General features: G+C 35.9%; 10 non-coding genes across 10 annotated transcripts; 6 read left to right on the plus strand and 4 right to left on the minus strand.

The window, feature by feature from the left end:
- Positions 1-7,290: 7,290 nt before the first annotated feature.
- Trnav-aac (transfer RNA valine (anticodon AAC)) lies at positions 7,291-7,363 on the plus strand. Its single transcript has one exon. It is a non-coding gene; the product is annotated as a tRNA-Val (tRNA).
- A 902-nt stretch (positions 7,364-8,265) lies between these two features.
- Trnav-cac (transfer RNA valine (anticodon CAC)) lies at positions 8,266-8,338 on the plus strand. Its single transcript has one exon. It is a non-coding gene; the product is annotated as a tRNA-Val (tRNA).
- Positions 8,339-10,567: 2,229 nt separating this feature from the next.
- Positions 10,568-10,640, plus strand: Trnav-cac (transfer RNA valine (anticodon CAC)). Its single transcript has one exon. It is a non-coding gene; the product is annotated as a tRNA-Val (tRNA).
- A 96-nt stretch (positions 10,641-10,736) lies between these two features.
- Positions 10,737-10,809, minus strand: Trnav-aac (transfer RNA valine (anticodon AAC)). Its single transcript has one exon. It is a non-coding gene; the product is annotated as a tRNA-Val (tRNA).
- A 111-nt stretch (positions 10,810-10,920) lies between these two features.
- Positions 10,921-10,993, plus strand: Trnav-aac (transfer RNA valine (anticodon AAC)). The gene has a single exon. It is a non-coding gene; the product is annotated as a tRNA-Val (tRNA).
- A 2,341-nt stretch (positions 10,994-13,334) lies between these two features.
- On the minus strand, positions 13,335-13,407 carry Trnav-uac (transfer RNA valine (anticodon UAC)). Its single transcript has one exon. It is a non-coding gene; the product is annotated as a tRNA-Val (tRNA).
- Positions 13,408-13,635: 228 nt separating this feature from the next.
- On the plus strand, positions 13,636-13,708 carry Trnav-cac (transfer RNA valine (anticodon CAC)). Its single transcript has one exon. It is a non-coding gene; the product is annotated as a tRNA-Val (tRNA).
- Positions 13,709-15,563: 1,855 nt separating this feature from the next.
- Positions 15,564-15,636, minus strand: Trnav-aac (transfer RNA valine (anticodon AAC)). The gene has a single exon. It is a non-coding gene; the product is annotated as a tRNA-Val (tRNA).
- Positions 15,637-17,376: 1,740 nt separating this feature from the next.
- On the plus strand, positions 17,377-17,449 carry Trnav-aac (transfer RNA valine (anticodon AAC)). The gene has a single exon. It is a non-coding gene; the product is annotated as a tRNA-Val (tRNA).
- An 869-nt stretch (positions 17,450-18,318) lies between these two features.
- Trnav-cac (transfer RNA valine (anticodon CAC)) lies at positions 18,319-18,391 on the minus strand. Its single transcript has one exon. It is a non-coding gene; the product is annotated as a tRNA-Val (tRNA).
- Between the last annotated feature and the right edge of the window lie 2,194 nt (positions 18,392-20,585).

Below are 20,585 nucleotides of genomic sequence, written 5' to 3' on the forward strand. Positions count from 1 at the left end.
TCTCTATTAACAATGTTGTTTGAATAGCGATAAACTGCGATAAACGCTGGGCAGGTCCGGAATCCGGTCCCCCCAGCAGATTGCCCCTTCCGCCTGCTGCCACGGGGATTTAATCTAATTCCACTGGGGGAGACCCCCCTTCGGCGTAACGTAATGTGCACATTGATTGAATGCCGGCTGAAATTGCATGGTGACGGAATTTGGCAAATTTTGGAAAAAGTATTCTAGTTTGGGCTCTCTTGGATTTGATTTTTTGTTTTGTTTTTAACAGAGAATTTTACTAATTTTCTGATCAATTTAAATTAGATTATTAGCTCAGTATCGAATTAAGTGACCACCATGCCAAAATGGTGAGTGAAAGGTGTCAGCCGGATGGTGTGCGAGGAGTGCAGAAGATGGATCCAAACAAAACGTTCCGGTTCGTGTTCACTTACGCCTTTGTGAGCAATCTGAAAAAGTCCATTTCAGATGGAATTTTACAACTCCCTGGTCAATAACGGACCCGGTACCGGTGATGGCCATATGGTGGTGGCGATCAGCCAACCCAGCTTCAGGATATCGGACCGACTGAGTGTTTGTGTGTTCGAAAGTCCGTTACACATTTAACGCATTTCCTCTTGGGCGCTTCTTGGACTGGCCACCGGCTAGGTCCAGTTACCGGGAACACGGACTATCGCCAGCGACGAAACCGTCCTGTGAATACTAAATCCCATATCTCTAATGGCACTTGATGCTCTTGTCCGGGAGCTTTTGCGAGGACCTCGTACAGTAGACACGTGCTCGAAAGGTGCCTAAAGTGCATTCTATTGTGAGTTGAATAAATCCGATACTGTTGCGTTTGTTGATAAGCTATGCAGGGTTTGAGAGCTGTTTGGATCACTGTACGGTTTATTTTTATATAATTTATAAATAACAAAATAAATTGAGAGTTTATCAATGAAGCTTCATGGATTTTTTTCAGGCGTTGACAAAAACTTCAAATAAAATTTGAAATGGCCTGATGAACCCAAATTTGATTTAAACTATGGGTAATTCTCTACCAACTCACACGAAATCGGGAAAAGTTGCCCCGACCCCTCTTCGATTTGCGTGAAACTTTGTCCTAAGGGGTAACTTTTGTCCCTGATCACGAATCCGAGGTCCGTTTTTTGATATCTCGTGACGGAGGGGCGGTACGACCCCTTCCATTTTTGAACATGCGAAAAAAGATGTGTTTTTCAATAATTTGCAGCCTGAAACGGTGATGAGATAGAAATTTGGTGTCAAAGGGACTTTTATGTAAAATTAGACGCCCGATTTGATGGCGTACTCAGAATTCCGAAAATACGTATTTTTCATCGAAAAAAACACTAAAAAAGTTTTAAAAATTCTCCCATTTTCCGTTACTCGACTGTAAAAAATTTTGAAACATGTCATTTTATGGGAAATTTAATGTACTTTTCGAATCTACATTGTCCCAGAAGGGTCATTTTTTCATTTAGAACAAAATTTTTCATTTTAAAATTTCGTGTTTTTTCTAACTTTGCAGGGTTATTTTTTAGAGTGTAACAATGTTCTACAAAGTTGTAGAGCAGACAATTACAAAAAATTTGATATATAGACATAAGGGGTTTGCTTATAAACATCACAAGTTATCGCGATTTTACGAAAAAAAGTTTTGAAAAAGTTACTTTTTGCGTTTCTCTTTGTTTCGTCGTCCGTGTCTGTCGCGGGTGACCATGAACGGCCATGATCGATGACGACCAACTTTTTTAAAACTTTTTTTCGTAAAATCGTGATAACTTGTGATGTTTATAAGCAAAACCCTTATGTATATATATTAAAATTTTTGTAATTGTCTGCTCTACAACTTTGTAGAACATTGTTACACTCTAAAAAATAACCCTGCAAAGTTAGAAAAAACACGAAATTTTAAAATGAAAAATTTTGTTCTAAATGAAAAAATGACCCTTCTGGGACAATGTAGATTCGAAAAGTACATTAAATTTCCCATAAAATGACATGTTCCAAAATTTTTTACAGTCGAGTAACGGAAAATGGGAGAATTTTTAAAACTTTTTTAGTGTTTTTTTCGATGAAAAATACGTTTTTTCGGAATTCTGAGTACGCCATCAAATCGGGCGTCTAATTTTACATAAAAGTCCCTTTGACACCAAATTTCTATCTCATCACCGTTTCAGGCTGCAAATTATTGAAAAACACCTCTTTTTTCGCATGTTCAAAAATGGAAGGGGTCGTACCGCCCCTCCGTCACGAGATATCAAAAAACGGACCTCGGATTCGTGATCAGGGACAAAAGTTACCCCTTAGGACAAAGTTTCACGCAAATCGAAGAGGGGTCGGGGCAACTGCTGTGTGAGTTGGCGGAGAATTACCCCTATACATTCCCATCATTTTCCTCACGCCAGGAGGTATTGGACACTTGGGTGGTTCAAATCCGGACTAACTCAGGGCTACCCCCTGAAATCAAAGATTAACCCATCACTAGGCTAAATTCCTAATTTGAGTTCAATCTGACCAGCAGAACCTCTCCCTCTAATCGCTTGAAGTTTGTATGGAAAAAATCGTCAAAATGAGCGGAGAAAATCAGCTGTTGTAGTTTTTTACCCTTGAAAGGCGAAGTAACAATTAAATTTTTACCAATTCTCGGAACTAAGATCTTCACTAAATTTAAAAAAACTTTCCCTAAGACACCATATTTTTGGGATCTTGATCATTTTTGCGCTATAGAAAATGTAAAATCTGTCAAAATATGAAACAGGTAATAATAAATCTTCCAGAATGGCTGACACAAAAAGACGGGGATTCTCAGATATATCCGGCAACCCGGCAACCTTGTTTGTAAACACATGGGTAATTCTCCGCCAACTCACACAGCAGTTGCCCCGACCCCTCTTCGATTTGCGTGAAACTTTGTCCTAAGGGGTAACTTTTGTCCCTGATCACGAATCCGAGGTCCGTTTTTTGATATCTCGTGGCGGAGGGGCGGTACGACCCCTTCCATTTTTGAACATGTGAAAAAAGAGGTGTTTTTCAATAATTTGCAGCCTGAAACGGTGATGAGATAGAAATTTGGTGTCAAAGGGACTTTTGTGTAAAATTAGACGCCCAATTTGATGGCGTACTCAGAATTCCGAATAAACGTATTTTTCATCGAAAAAAACACTAAAAAAGTTTTAAAAATTCTCCCATTTTCCGTTACTCGACTGTAAAAAAATTTTGGAACATGTCATTTTATGGGAAATTTAATGTACTTTTCGAATCTACATTGTCCCAGAAGGGTCATTTTTTCATTTAGAACAAAATTTTTCATTTTAAAATTTCGTGTTTTTTCTAACTTTGCAGGGTTATTTTTTAGAGTGTAACAATGTTCTACAAAGTTGTAGAGCAGACAATTACAAAAATTTTGATATATAAACATGGGTTTGCTTATAAACATCACGAGTTATCACGATTTTACGGAAAAAAGTTTTGAAAAAGTTGGTCGTCATCGATCGTGGCCGTTCATGGTCACCCGCGACAGACACGGACGACGAAACAAAGAGAAACGCAAAAAGTAACTTTTTCAAAACTTTTTTTTCGTAAAATCGCGATAACTCGTGATGTTTATGAGCAAACCCCTTATGTCTGCATATTAAATTTTTTGTAATTGTCTGCTCTACAACTTTGTAGAACATTGTTACACTCTAAAAAATAACCCTGCAAAGTTAGAAAAAACACGAAATTTTAAAATGAAATTTTTTGTTCTAAATGAAAAAATAACCCTTCTGAGTCAATGTAGATTCGAAAAGTACATTAAATTTCCCAGTAAATGACATGTTCCAAAAATTTTTACAGTCAAGTAACGGAAAATGGGAGAATTTTTAAAACTTTTTTAGTGTTTTTTTCGATGAAAAATACGTTTTTTTCGGAATTCTGAGTACGCCATCAAATCGGGCGTCTAATTTTACATAAAAGTCCCTTTGACACCAAATTTCTATCTCATCACCGTTTCAGGCTGCAAATTATTGAAAAACACCTCTTTTTTCGCATGTTCAAAAATGGAAGGGGTCGTACCTCCCCTCCGTCACGAGATATCAAAAAACGGAACTCGGATTCGTGATCAGGGACAAAAGTTACCCCTTAGGACAAAGTTTCACGCAAATCGAAGAGGGGTCGGGGCAACTTTTCCCGATTTCGTGTGAGTTGGTAGAGAATTACCCACATATAAAACGCGACGCAAATCTACTCTGAAGATTTCCAACCGGTCGATAGGGTACGTTATCCATTAGTGGACCCCTTCCCTATAGTGGACCCTCTGAAGGGTTTTTGATGAAAAATTCAATAAAATCACAATTTCAAGCGTGTTGTTGTCTACAAATCATTTATTTGGCATGTCCAGCATCATTTAAAACAATGTTGACTGACATTGAATTGTCCTTTTTACCAAAATAAGTGTATTGAGTTCGACATCTGAAATCAGCCATGGCCACTAGCATTTTCACAACAAAACTGCATTTATATTTTATGATTGAATTAACCATCCAATCATTTTTCGACTGATTATTTAACTTCTGCAAATCGAAATAATGTAAGTTTAAGGATCTTTACTAAAATAAAGCGAAGAACTGCCATTTTCGAGCAAAAATAAGGGGGGTCCAATATAGGACAACGAAATCCAAACTTTTCCAAAAGTGGACCCCTGTTAATTTAACCTTCAAAAATGGAGAAAACTGTGTATTCAAGCAAAAGTTTTTCTAAAACATGCAATAAATGCTTGTTGTTTTCAACCTAAAAGCATATTTTTTTTCAATTATGAGTATAAATATAGCTGTTTTCATGTTAAAAGTACCAAAAATGCTGAAGCTGTAAGAATTTATAATTTATCAAAACTATAGTTAATTGCACTTAACTGAAGCATCATAATTGCAGTTTGAAATGATATTTTATAATAATAAATCAATAACAAAACATTTTTTAAATAAACATGCGTGGTTTTATCCGCAACTGTAAACAAATCTATTATTTAGTTTGTCAACCATTTATGTAATTTATATGGAAAAAAATTGCATCAATATTACTTTTTTTAATTATGATTATGTTTATAGTGGTTTTTGAAATGTTTTCTCTGATCTTTTTCGGAAATAAATGTGTTTAAATGTCTGTTAGTTTTTTCTCATGTTAAAAGCCAAATTTGTTAACAAAACATATTTGTTTATGATGAAAAGTGAGCAAAATCCATCTTTTATTCATTATAGCTATCATTAGACCTACACCATGCATCAAAACATCAAATATCGGTTAAATTTGGTATCAAAATAACAGTTTGCCTATAGTGGACCCGGGTCCACAATCGGATTATGGACCCGGGTCCACTATAGGAAAAGGGGGTCCATAACAAGGCAAAAAAACATTTTTTTCAAATGGCTTTTTATCTGCTCAAAAACAAATAACTGATGAAACAAATAGTCAAAATTGTTCAAAAGACTTCAGATTTCATTGTTTTGTATAAAGGGTTATGAAAAAGTGCTTAAAATATTGAAAATTTGTGAAAAATGTGCTTCGGCTCTACTAGGGGGTCCACTAATGGTTAAAATACCCTACCACCACACCAATTGCTATTGAATACTCTCTCTTCGGCTCTCTCTCTCATCTCTGATCAGCTCAGAGCGTTCAGATTCAGATTGGTTATGACAGATCAATTGTACTTTGTTGCTCATTGATTCAATTGCTTAAAATCAATGTCATCAAAATCGTGTTGCATTTTTCGTATACACAACTTCAAAGACACGTTTGATAGCAATTTCTTAAGCTGAAAATTGAAAAATGCAATGCATTCTCGTCTGATTAGAATGCATTTGGGAAATATTTTGTTTAAATGCTTGTAAAGGAATAGCACAACTTTTAATAAAAGTGAAAATAAACAGAAATGTTCACAAATAGTTGCTCTACTCGTTTATGTACTTGGTTCTAGTAAATTTCAAGGAACGCCCAATATTATCCAGCATCATTCAAACATGACCGCTTATTAGGCTTAAAATGGGTATATTTCCCCAAGCTCACGATTGGTTGCGCGCATTAATCGCCAGGGATTGAGGTTCAAAGTCGTAAGATATGCTACAAAATTACACCAGAAAACTAATTTCATTTTTTTTTAATTAAACTGTTGTTACAACGAATGTAAAGTTATGTTTTTTTCCTGAGTCGTGTCAATTCAGTTTGTTTTGGCACGTAGCACCGATTTAAATTGCTATCAATCAGGGAAGTGTCCAAACCTGGTAAAGTTTTGACATTTTCAACCTTCATTAACAACCTCCACAACCTTTGCAGCATGATTAATTTCACCGCGGTGTCCCTCCCTTCTATTACAACCATTAAGCCTCCGATTTCATCACGCTTAAAAGCAACGAAACTTTAAGGGAGAACCCTTTTCTTTCATGTTTCGTTCGAGGACTACGTTTGGGGCATGAGACGCAAGTACCCAGCAAATATCATCATAACTCATCTTCCATCCATCTTGTCTCACGTCTTCCTCTCTGTTGATGGTTCTATCACTGGCTGATGCCATGCAGTCTGGCCGGACCAAACACACAGTTTCGTGGTTCCGCTCCATACCTTCTGCACGCAATCAAAAATAGTTACAAAAATGCCAACCGCGGTCATGAATTCCTGATTTTTTTTTGGTAAGATTTTTGTGTTAATCAAGAATGTGTGGGCGTTCGCCATTAGATGGGTTGATGAATTTTAATCTTTCGTCCTCCGTCGGTTGCCCGCCCAGAATCAATGTGTCGAGTCCCAAAAAAAAAGACCAGAGTAATGCTGATGGATGCTGGATCTACCTGGAACTTTTTGGTCCACTTTGTCAGTACTTGCCGATTGATTCATAAATTATGTTGGTTTGAAGGATGGTTTCCGCTCGGAGTAGACTTGGAGGAGAGCAACGAAAAAAAGGATCAATTCTCAACACACGCAGAGCACAAAGATTTTTTTTTTTTTGAATTTTGCCTTCATGCTTCATAGCGGATGCTGCACACGGGGGATGCAAGGTCGCCACGAGAGACCCGTGTGACAATCCACCCCCGAAGGGATGAAATTTCCTGGAAGCATCGGGCTCGGGTGGTTAATGAGTGGACGACATTTCGGATAAGGTTGCTGCTCAGGTAGAATGTGTTTCGTGGAAGTTTCCCGACATGAGTTGGGCTTGTGGGAATGGAACAACTAGATTTTTGGCAAGCACTTTTAAGTAAATCGATTCTAAAAATCACAGTTATTATGGGATTTGATCTAAATTGATTGTAAAAATAAACATCTGTTTCCGTGGTGTAGTGGTTATCACATCCGCCTAACACGCGGAAGGCCCCCGGTTCGATCCCGGGCGGAAACAATTTTTATAGCGACAGTAATGAGATAATGAACCATCCTGTAATAAAAAGTTGAATTCTTCAGTTTAATTTTGTAGATTTAAAAAAAATGTTTGCGAACCAGTGTCCAGACCAGAGCAAAGGCCATTTTTATTGATAGCGTTGCCATATGTCAAATAATAATTTAAGGAAAACTTTAACATAAAGATCGATTTTTTTATTGGTTTTTTTTTAAGATGCAGAATCGGATATTAAATCAAACAGTACACTGAAGAAATTTAAAAGACGTGCACCACTTTGAAGATAAATTTCAGGTCTAAAGTTTGATTTTTGCAAAAATTTTGAAGTTGGTCATTTTTTCAATAGTGCCCTAATGATTTATTTTTCAAATTTTGCTATTTGGATGAGAACCAAAAAACATGTTTCGTTTATTTTTTTTTTGCCTTTATATCAGCAACAAGAATATAAATTTTCAACGTTTCTTAGACAAATTTTGAGAAAAATAGAAGATTTTAGATTCAAGCAATCATTGAAACCACCAACAAAAAAAAAAATGCAAAAACATCAAAAAAAATCAAAGTTTAGAAGAATTTATCCAGAAAACAGTACACTTAAAAAATTTGTTTTAAGTTTTAAATAATTCATATAAATACATTGTCATTGAACAAATAGTGATAAAAATGTAAAACGTAAAATGAAAAAAGTACAGAATGGCTGGTTTAACATATAATGGAAAACAGAATTTAATTCCATCGTGCCTCTAATGTTGGCATATCGGCATTTTGACTTTTGATTACTGCTCATAAAAATCGTTTTCAACTGAAATCTATTAACAAATAACATAATAGGAAGTAAGCAGGACATTAATTTATTATTCGTTATCTTTTGAATTGAGTCAGTAACTTTCAAAGATGTTAAGTCAACTGTTTCCGTAGTGTAGTGGTTATCACGTCCGCTTCACACGCGGGAGGTCCACGGTTCGATCTCGGGCGGAAACATGTTTTTTATGAAAAGCTTCGTGATTTTCCTGATTAAGTTCTTCATCATTTTAGAAAACTTTCGTCGGTTATGCAAATGACCAAAATATCATATATAGCATCAGATTTTTCAATCAATCAAAAAGTTAGTTCATTCGCTTAAAAAATGTTCAGATAGTATAATATCCCGACTGCTGAAAGGTTTAACTTAAATGTGAGGTTCGCATAAAAAAATAAAAAAAAGATGTACAATTCCCTTGCTATTTGAATTGATTTTTTTTAAATCATTTTTTAGTTTCAAAATAAAGGTTGGAAATTTGTAAACTTCATTGTTGTTGTATTTGAAATCAAATAGTACTTTGGGGAAAATAGTTTTGTATGGAAATTGCCCCCGAGGGGGGGGGGGGGCGGGTCCGTTCTGAGATTTCTAAAAAGTGTCCACGTATTTTATGGATGGTCCCATCAGGAAATTTTAATAAAGTACACCGTTTTCAAGACAAATTGATTGAATTGGAAGTTTGATCTTTAAAAAAGGCCAATTGGATGATAATCACTGATTAGGCTTAGTGATTTTTCACGCTTGAAAATTGCAAATTTCACGGGGACCTCAATTTAAAAACATCAAATTACACGCAAATTTCGCGGAACTTAAAAAATGTTAAAATAATATTTAAAATCCTTTGTTTAAATCACAGATACTCTTTTTTAACGCTTCATTATATATTATTCTTCAATAAACTAAAAAAAATCACTAAACTTGAATGCGACCCATAAAAAACTCTCCCAATTTAAAAAAAAAAAACTCCTAGTTTATGGATTTTTTATATATACGTAGGGCACGCGTATTCTCATTTACTGAACTGCTCTTTTAATATTCGACTAATAATGCTAAAATGTTTTCACAAATTTGCTTTTGTTATATCTCTTTACATTTTAATGAATTTCATATCAAAGCAAGATTTAACAATGTTGTCCAGTCAAAATGAGTAAAATAAATTGAATTTTCTGCAACATTTAGCCAATTCAACATATTTTTTTAGAGTTTTAGCTCACTTTTCAAAAACTCAATTAAAATCAATTTATATACAGATTTATAACAAATTTATATACAGATTTATAACAAAATCGAAATTTTTATTCTAAGTGATAGATAAAAGAAAACAATAAAAGTAGATTTTTTTTACTTTCACGGGAATTATGCTCCAAAATAAACAAATATCGTTAAAATTAAACAGGCCCAAAAAATAATTGATTTGTTTTTAAAATGTGATTCCAAAGATTAAAATACTCTTCATTTTATTTTGAATAAAACCAAGCTTGATTCTTTTATTATTTTTCAAAAATAAACCTTTGAAATAAAATAGCGGTAAAAATTTTAATACAGCGAATGCAACTATTACTAAATTCAGCTTGACATACATATATATTCAAGCTTTTTAATTGAAAACAAATAAAATTTACTTAAAAAGTCTTTTTGGATGAAATATTTATTAAGTTGTTATTCAAAATAAATGATTTGAGAAAATTGATAAATTTCACGAATTTTACGCCGTCCATGAAATCGTCAAAAATCACAAACCCTATATCAATTTTTAAACCAGGATATTCACTCACTCAATTCTACAGTAGTTCATGAGATTATTTTTTATTCCTTTCGAGTTTGATAAATTATTTTGAGAAAATTGTTACATTTTCACACATACAAAAAAATTCACGGGATTTCGCGGAAAAAGCCAAATTTCGCGGATTTCACGCTGTCCGCGAAATCGTGAAATTTCACTAACCCTAATAATCACGTAATATTATTTTGTATTTTCTTACTTTTATTTTGCTTATCAGGGTTTACATTGATCTGAAGGTGAGATTGGTTCATACAAATTTCAGCATTCAGCAGCTAGAGTTCCAAACTTCAATGTTTCTAAGACAAAGAAAGAAAATGTTCAGACCGTTCGAAAAAAATACAATTCAAAATAAAAATGAAGAAATGCAAACGTTTATAAAATTAAATTTAAGGTGGATTTATCTTGAAAATATTGCACCTTAAAAATTTGTTTTACGAAAAAAATAATATATAAATGCATTTGTTATATTTTGGACCATTTTTCCCTATGTGAATTGTGTCAGGTGGATTCATCTTGAAAACATTGCACCTTAAAAATTTGTTTTACAAAAAAAAAAAGATATAAATGCATTTGTTATCTTTTGGACCACTTGAATTGGGTGAACAAATTTTAGATGACAAAGTCAACTGTTTCCGTAGTGTAGTGGTTATCACGTCCGCTTCACACGCGGAAGGTCCCCGGTTCGAGCCCGGGCGGAAACATAATTTTTGAAAGCCGCCGTTGGTTATGCAAATGTGCTTCTGCAGAAATTTTGACTACACAAATATTTCAACTGCCACAAAATTGTTTAAAAAATCTGTTTCCGCCCGGGATCGAACCGGGGGCCTTCCGCGTGTTAGGCGGATGTGATAACCACTACACCACGGAAACGGTTGATTTTAGATCGTTTGATGTATTTTTTTTTTAAATTATGATTTAAAAAATAATGACACAAAGGAGTTCAAACAAAATTGTTTGTCCATAGAAATAGTATAAACAACCGTTTCCGTGGTGTAGTGGTTATCACATCCGCCTAACACGCGGAAGGCCCCCGGTTCGATCCCAGGCGGAAACAGATTTTTATGAAATGCTTCGTGATTTTCCTGGTTAAGTTTTTTTTGTACTTGTAAGGTCGAATCATTCTTCCAAGTGATGGCCCAGCTTCATACGACAGTGAATTCGTTGCCAGTCAAGACATCATCGAATCGATCCGTTCAATCAGTCAACGTGCATCACGGCTCAGGGACCAAACTCATCACTCACCTTCAATGGATGCCGGTTCTAATCCGGCTTATCTGGGTCGATTTTGCCCCGGGTAGGAAACGTATTAAATTGGACCAGAAGGATCGGGATGGGGGTGGCAACCGATTCTCCAGCACTTCTCGTCGTCACTGTATCACCATCAGTGTTATATGTATATTCAAATTGATAAGAAAGTCCTCACACGATGGATGTATCGGGCAATAGCTGCTGAAGTGATACTTTGGAGATGATGGGTGCGGTTTACCAGTCAGAGCGATCCCATCCTGATTGATAACGCATTGAATGAAAATTGAGATTATCCTTGGCTTTGTGTGAGGTGAATTGCAAATTGATGGCAGTGTAATTACTTTTACTACACTTGTTGCAAATGGTTTCTTTGCTCTATTTTGGAAAAGAATCGTAAATTTGTGCTCGAACTTTCACTCACCAAAATTTAAGTTGATTTCAATACAATGTTCAAAGTAAAGTTAAAGTTTAAGAAAATGTAATACATCACATTAGACAAATTTTAACTAGCATTTCGAGTCTGGTTGACGTCCAACAAGCCATTGTAAGAAAGCAATTTTTCCTCAACGAAAGATGAAAATCGTGTATTATCAAGATTATCGCTTTCACCTCAGCTCAAATTCTTACAGAAATAGCTTTTCCTTCTTCGGCAAGCAAAAGATGAAGGAACCAGCCAACCAGCGATTATTATGCTGTTCCAATCGCCATTTGCTAATGCAACTTCCGGTGCGGTGTCAGGAGGGCGCAAATCTTCGACCAACTCAGCGACGTGAAACACGGAAAAGTGCTTCCACTGGAGAAAAGTCCGTTCCTTTTTGGACGCCTCCCCGTCTAAGGTCGTAAATCATTCGCCCCCATAACGAAGCCCCTCTCGCTAATCATAATTAATAAAAATAAGGAAATGCCAACTTCCTAATTTCTCGTAATCTTGGCTGGTCGGACGGTTCCTTCGTTTCTGACAAAATAATGGAAGTTTGCTGCTCGCCATTCTTCGCAAAATCCCGGCCAACTTCCGGACCCCGGGCTTGAGGTAAATATATCATTCGTGTCTAATTTTCTTATAATCTTTCACTCTGACCCCCACCTCATGTGTCTGTGAGGCGGCATCGTCTTGAGAGCGACCGTGCTTAGACCGAGGGCGTCTAAGTTTTACAGGGGCTTTGCATTTTGCCCCAAGACGCCAGGACATCACGTAGAGAGCGAGCGACTCAGTCTTCAAGAAGAAGTTTTCAAAATAATGTCCTTCCTGGCGAAGACAGCCAGCTGGTGGTGGGAAATAACAAATTTTTGTTTGCGAGAAAAAAGAAGATTTGGGAAAATGTTGGTGGTAATTGTTGGCTTGAATTGGAGTTTTATCTGTTATTCATAAATGAGATTTAGTAGGCCTTAACGGAAGTTAAAAGTTATTACTAAACACTTGTTCAAATAGTTTACTACATTCCTATTTCAAAGAAGAATTAAACCTTAAAATACCCCGGTTCGATCCCGGGCGGAAACATTTTTTACTAACGATTTGATTACGTATCATGTAAGAGAATTTGAATGTTTTGCCTTTCTTATTGAGAAAAGGCTATAATATGACTCGCAAAATGACATACCTAATATCTACTCAGAATCATTTTCTGTCAAATTACAGTCAAATATCTAGGAACTGGTTGAACGAATTTATTCCATTTGGCCCAGTTTGAGATCCCATAAGTCCTTATTGATAAAATATCAAGTTTGGAAAAAAAGCTGTAAAGTTAAACACAAAAAAATGGTAGATGCAAAAAAGGATTGATGCTCATATAACCTCAACAGATCCTGCTTAGATGTCGTAAATCAAAACCATGACTTTCGATCACTTTCGGAAATGTCAGGAAACTAACGACAAAAAGCATTGCTTTGATATGTTTTTTGCATGCATTCAGGCTCAATCAATTACAACCCTTACACCAGGATGCTTTTGCAAGTAACCTTCGTCAGTTACATGATCTCGAAGTAAGGAGTATAAGGAGTTATTTTTGTTTTTATTATATATTAAACTGATCCTTGGTCCCAACCTGGTCGCAGCACCTAATAGGACCTAAAAAAAATAAGCTATGAACAAAAAAAAAGGTGTAAGGTTTTTATTTCAAAGTATGGTCAACAACTCAGCCCAAAAATGATGTTTCCACCCGGGCTCGAACCGGGGACCTTCCGCGTGTAAAGCGGACGTGATAACCACTACACTACGGAAACAAGTGTTTTTAGGTAGTGGAAAATGTTCAACTCAACATAAAAACAACAACAAATTACATTTTTGATTGGCATAAAAGGTAATAAAAATCAGTAAATAAAAGTTACTTTTTCAAATTGTTGTATTCAACAGTTTTTCAATTCCTGTAATTTTATTTTCTATTTTAACCTTATGCTTCCACATGATTTGTGGGTTTCAGACAAACTTGTTTTAAATTACTAAATTCATCAGTTTCCGTAGTGTAGTGGTTATCACGTCCGCTTCACACGCGGAAGGTCCCCGGTTCGAGCCCGGGCGGAAACATTGTTTTTAAAATCTATTGTTGATTATGCAAATGACCAGATTTTGGAAAAGGATTTAGTGTCCAATATGAAGAAATGAAATCGTTGATAAAATATGAACGTTTTGGTGCGTTTAGTTCAATTCAACGTCATACACATTTAGAAATTGTGAAAATTTGGAAGTTTTAAAATTCGAAGTTGTAATGTAACCACTTTAATGATGTAAAATTACCTCAATTTTGGCTATGAAAGTGGCAAAACAATGTGAATTTCAAAAAAACCAACTGCTGAATTTGACTCAGTATAGGAAAAGCTTTTCAACCTATTCTCGTCACTTTTTTCAGTTTCCTGTTTTTTTTTATTTACAGTATGTAAAAAAAGTATTTACACCCCTTGGGCACTATGCACATTATGTGATGAAACATGTAAAAAATGTAAAGTTTGACAGGAACCTAGTACTACGTTTTGTTCAGAAACTCATGCCAAACATTTTGCTACAAAAAACTCATGAAAAGATGATTTCTATAAAAAGTTATATAACAAATACTATTACGAAAATAAAAAAGGTGCAAAAAAAGTTTGTACACCTTTCGAAAAATTAACATAAATAATGTTATTTGTTGACAAATCACCATAAATCCAGTCTCCCAACTCCAAATAGGCATCCTTGACTGATTAAAAAAAGAATTTGGATTGAATATAAAGTTTACTAACTACTTAGTATAAAAGTTTATATAACTCTGGAAATTCTATATAGAACTTATCTAAACTTAATTTTGCAAACTTTTAATTCAACTAAATGTCAATATATTATCATATAATTGCTAAATAAACATTTTGGAGTGGGTATAACACCGTTTTGGGGGTATTTGTATCGATAGAATAGATTTTTCGTTGGAATTTCGTACCAACCCGGAATTACGTCGTAGGAAAATCCGCCGGCATCCGAACCGGTACACGATTCACAAGTTAACCTATGTGGAATCGGAAAGGGCATAAAATTTCCGATCTTTTGATACCCAAACATCTAGGTTTTCTTTAAAACCTACGTTTTTAAATGCCTAAGCAAAAACGTTGTTATGGTTTCGTTTGAGCAACCTGCCAAAAATGTATGAAATTTCGTAATTTTTGTTCTTGTGGATCAAACTTACTTTTTGCCCAGGTATTTAAAAACGTAGGTTTTAAAGAAAACGTAGATGTTTGGGTATCAAAAGATCGGAAATTTTATGCCCTTTCCGATTCCACATAGGTTGACTTGTGAATCGTGGACCGGTTCGGATGCCGGCGGATTTTCCTACGACGTAATTCCGGGTTGGTACGAAATTCCAACAAAAAATCTATTCTATCGATACAAATACCCCCAAAACGGTGTTATACCCACTCCAAAATGTTTATTTAGCAATTATATGGTAATATATTGACATTTAGTTGAATTAAAAGTTTGCAAAATTAAGTTTAGATAAGTTTTATATAGAATTTCCAGAGTTATATAAACTTTTATACTAAGTAGTTAGTAAACTTTATATTCAATCCAAATTATTTTTTTAATCAGTCAAGGATGCCTATTTGGAGTTGGGAGACTGGATTTATGGTGATTTGTCAACAAATAACATTATTTATGTTAATTTTTTGAAAGGTGTACATACTTTTTTTTGCGCCTTTTTTATTTTCGTAATAGTATTTGTTATATAACTTTTTATAGAAATCATCTTTTCATGAGTTTTTTGTAGCAAAATGTTTGGTATGAGTTTTTGAACAAAACGTAGTACTAGGTTCCTGTCAAACTTTAAATTTTTTACATGTTTCATCACAAAATGTGCATAGTGCCCAAGGGGTGTAAATACTTTTTTTACATACTGTATGTATAAAAATAATCCTGTTTCCGCCCGGGATCGAACCGGGGGTCTTCCGCGTGTTAGGCGGATGTGATAACCACTACACCACGGAAACGATTGTTAAGAAAATCTCTTGGTATCTTGTACAACATTGCTTGGATTGGCATGGTCAACAATATTCTAGAAGCGAAAAAAAATCGCAGGAATTTTCCTGAAATGTCAGATTTTCTGAAACACCCTAAATGTGAACCAACCTAACATCAGTCTTGAAATTCCAGTCTAAAATAATAAAACCCATATTTTTTTGTTTGGTTGTTGGGATGGTCCTAGCCGAGCTAGTTTTCGCAGAAGAAAGGAACTTGAATATTTTTAAATCATAACGTCAAGATTCGAATTCCCGTACGCTTCAACCCGGACACCTCATCTTGTTTTATAATTTATTTGAATATAAGTTCGCATTATATATTTCAAAACTGTGTTATTTGATAAATTCTAACATACACTTTCATTTAAAGTTTGTTCGAATGCTGTAAATAATGCCAAAACAATTAAATAAATTAAAATTATAAGTTTAGCAAAAATGTGAAACATTTCACTGCAATATTTCATAAGCCTCCAAAGCAGAAATTAATGGCTTTGATTTCCTTAAGTTCTAGCAAATTTTTATACAAAATATCGACTGTTTTGATGTCAACAGCTTATTTGAGATCTATAGAATGCCATTCACTAACATTTCAGTCCAAATTTGTGCGATTCATAAGCAAAATCGAGCGTCCGGAATTCGAAGCAAAACTGTCCGGATTTCGAATCAGCTTTTATCAGTGTCCGGGATTCGAAGCACAACAAGTCATTTTAATTTAAAAATTATGATGAAAAATTGTTAGAATACATGTTTTGCATGTATTCTCTTAAAACTGACTGTTTATACTACACCCAAAACTGGCAGCGCTAGTCCGAGAGAATGATGGTCTCGAGTCGAGAGAATAGTGGTACCATTCACGGACGCAGAGAACACAGCTCGAGATGGGCGATAGAACTATTCTCTCGAGATTCATTTGCAAAAAAAGTTCATCCGTCAAACAAAAAACCAAAAGTGTCGACAACGGGAATCGAACCAGAGACCTTTGATAAACCAATCCAATGACTTAGCTGCCTCGGCCACCACAGCTTGGTGACCATGGAGAAGTCAGAAGTCGATGTATGACACTTGTTGGAGATTTATTGATTCAACTAACGAATGAACTCATTCGTTATGATGGTGTGAGTTGGTACCATTATTCTATCGATTTTGGCACTGAGCCCTCAATAAATTTTGAGAGAACGATTATCTCGACTCTGAATTTTGGGTGTACATCCTGTTGAAAAAAATAGATACTACTAAGTGTCATGACGTTATCTAAACTTACGAAAAGATCAAACGAAAACCATTTCTGCTGATTTGAAGGCCTCGGGCCCATTTTCGAACCATCCTAACTCATGTATAATTACCTTGGACAACTCCCAGGCTAAATTGGTGCCAAATTTGATCACTTTTTCTTACGTCCTGCTATATTGACGTGGAATCACTGCTATAAGGTGTTTTAAACTGAAATACATCAATAGTATTGTTGAATAATTTGTGTAAATAGTGAAAGACAGCCAATTTCATTGAATTTTCAGCTTAGGGGTTTCAGGGTCCTATTATTGCTTTGAAGACACCAAAGTACATTTCTGGAAAATATAAACAAACTTTTGACCTTAGTTTTAAAAGCTATGAAACCAAAAAAAATCAAAAAAACATTGCGATATCGTGATTTTTTGACTGACATTTCATCAGCTTTATTAAGTTTTAATTTCCACTTCTTAAAAAATATCTGTTTCCGTGGTGTAGTGGTTATCACATCCGCCTAACACGCGGAAGGCCCCCGGTTCGAACCCGGGCGGAAACTGGGTTATATTTTATTATTAAGTTGTTGTTCACATGTTCGTATAAGTGTCCCAAGCCCAGCCAAAAGTCAGCTTGCAAGCCTGCAAGGCTTGATCAGACATTTTTTTAGTCCCAATTTTGATATTTTTTTAGTGTTTAGCTCACGTTTATTTATTAGTAAATATTTGCATAACGTCATGATTCGAATTCCCGGACGCTTCGAAACCCGGACACTTCAACTTGTTTTATCAATTATTTGGATATAAGTTCGCATTATAAATGTCAAAACTGTGTTATTTGATGAATTCTAACATCAATTTTCATTTAAAGTTTGTTTGAACGCTGTAGTGAATGCCAAAACAATTAAATAAAATAAAATTATGAGTTTACCAAAAATGCGAAACATTTCAACGGAAATATTTCATAGGCCTCCGAAGCACCGGGAAGGCAAAGCGGAAATTTATGTTATTGATTTCCTTAAATTCTAGCAAATTTTTATGTAAACTATCGATTGTTTTGATGTTAACAGCTTATTTGAGACCTAAAGAATGCCATTCACTAACATTTCAGTCCAAATTTGTGCGATTCATAAGCGAAATCGAGTGTCCGGAATTCAAAGCAAAAGTGCCCGGATTTCGAATCAGCTTTTAACAGTGTCCGGGATTTGAAGCACAACAAGTCATTTTAATTTTCAAATTCTGATGAAAAATTGTTAGAAAAGGCATATTTTACTTGCATTATCTTAAAACTGACTGTTTATACTAAATCCTGATGATATTTATACATTTCCAACTTATTACATGTTTTTTTGCCAGCTATAACAAAAATAATATTGTACTAAGTGTCCGGATTTCGAATCATGACGTTACCTATCGATAAAACTGTAAAACATGTTCCCGCCCGGGATCGAACCGGGGACCTTCCGCGTGTGAAGCGGACGTGATAACCACTACACTACGGAAACGGATGACAATGTGGGAATATCTTATTTTGCAGAGTACGTTAACGAATAAGTATTAAATGTTATAAAGTGGTTCATAATATCAAAGATTCTACGTTATTAAACCACAACTCGTTTTCCTAATAAATATCTTGGATATCCCCTAAAACCACTCATAAAATATTTATTGCACTAATGAATATTTACAGAAGCAAATGATCCATAAACCAGCTTGTGTGTTTTTTCTTCAAGCTCACCCCGAAGCAAAATCCAACGGAAATCTGCGTAACGGTAATTGAATTTCGAAAACACGAACCATATTGACGCAATCATCTTAAATTTTATTTTCGGTTTTATATCTCCGGCGTGTCCACACAGCCAGGGTTTCACCACCCCAACCCAACCCAGACCATCGCAAAAGTCCCACGTGGCAGCAGCAGCAGGACCTTCCGCCCCGAGTTTAGTTGACTGCCGCTGATGATGATAATTGAATAATAAATTAGAACAATCCCACCCCCTACTTGAAGTGGCGATGTTGCGTGGCGTAGCCCGGGATTTTCCTAGTGCGAAAATCGCATCGCTTCCATGTGGGATTCGCTGATTTTCAACGGTTGTTCCTGACTCGACGGCTCGACGACTTGAGGCCGTGATTTTTCGGAGGGTTGCAACATAAAACCTCTGCCTATACAAGTGGGTGGGAGGGTGGTTGAATTGAAGCGATGATGATGTTGCGTGTGCGTCAAAAAGTCACCAGGGAAATGTTTTTCGCCTTCCCCTCGACGTGGTGGAAATTTCTCGTCTGGAAGGGTGCTAAAGTTGTACTTGATCTGATTTAAGTGAAAATTTATTGCATAAATTATTTATTGAATTATATCCCGAACGCGGCGGAGTTGTGTCGTCGGGTCCATCCTCGGGGGAACGTTTGAACGGCTGAAGGTTGGGTTGGACGAAGTTCAGCTGTTTTTGATTGAGATGTTTTGCCACTGCCAAGGACTGACTCGCAGCGGGTGTTTGTTTTTGTAATTAGATTGCAGTCCCAGCAGAGTTGGTTGGGTTCATCAACTGAACCACGAGAAGGTATCAAGTTTGAAGGGGTATTTGCTGCCAAAAATCGGGGTAGCGCTTTATTTTTGCTGGTTAAACACACTTGAATGTAATTAATTTTCAAATATTTATATAATGTAATTGTGTGCAGTAGAACAAGGAAGTTTCCATTTTTTATTTACATCAAATATTTTTGTAGGATTTGAGTACAACATTAATCTATTTAACCTTTTATTCTCTATCGCTCACACAACTATTGCCAAAGCCAATTTTTCAAAATTTAATTTTTGAAATAATCTTCAAGCTGTGAATCTTGTTTTCATTATGGTAAAATTTTACGAAATGAAATTAGTGCATCTAATTTTCAAGTACACCCAAAACTGGCAGCGCTAGTCCGAGAGAATGATGGTCTCGAGTCGAGAGAATAGTGGTACCATTCACGGACGCAGAGAACACAGCTCGAGATGGGCGATAGAACTATTCTCTCGAGATTCATTTGCAAAAAAAGTTCATCCGTCAAACAAAAAACCAAAAGTGTCGACAACGGGAATCGAACCAGAGACCTTTGATAAACCAATCCAATGACTTAGCTGCCTCGGCCACCACAGCTTGGTGACCATGGAGAAGTCAGAAGTCGATGTATGACACTTGTTGGAGATTTATTGATTCAACTAACGAATGAACTCATTCGTTATGATGGTGTGAGTTGGTACCATTATTCTATCGATTTTGGCACTGAGCCCTCAATAAATTTTGAGAGAACGATTATCTCGACTCTGAATTTTGGGTGTAGTTTACTGAAAAGATTATCTAGAATATTTCTGCACTAGCCCAGCATTTTTATTCCAGCACAAATTTCAAATGCCATCATCCAAAACTTTGTCAACATTCAAAAAAAATAAACAGCCAAACCTAAATCCAATCCCACTTCCATTGGTCGTTGTTTGTGTTGTCAACATAACAGTCCCCACCCGAAAAAATATCTCTCCGTGACCTGTTACTTCCGGTTTCGGCAAAAAAAAGTAACCTCAGCCACAGAATGGGCCACTGCATCTGTGTGCCCGCGGATGGGGGTGCTTCGTGAACCGCATCGCGGCAAGACTTCCACACCCGTGCGTTCATGTGTGGAGCCCCCTCCCGGGTCGGCAGATCGTCGCGTCGTTGGGCGCACCTG

The sequence above is a fragment of the Culex pipiens genome, chromosome 2 (assembly GCF_016801865.2).
Source record: "Culex pipiens pallens isolate TS chromosome 2, TS_CPP_V2, whole genome shotgun sequence".
Lineage (NCBI taxonomy): Eukaryota > Metazoa > Arthropoda > Insecta > Diptera > Culicidae > Culex > Culex pipiens.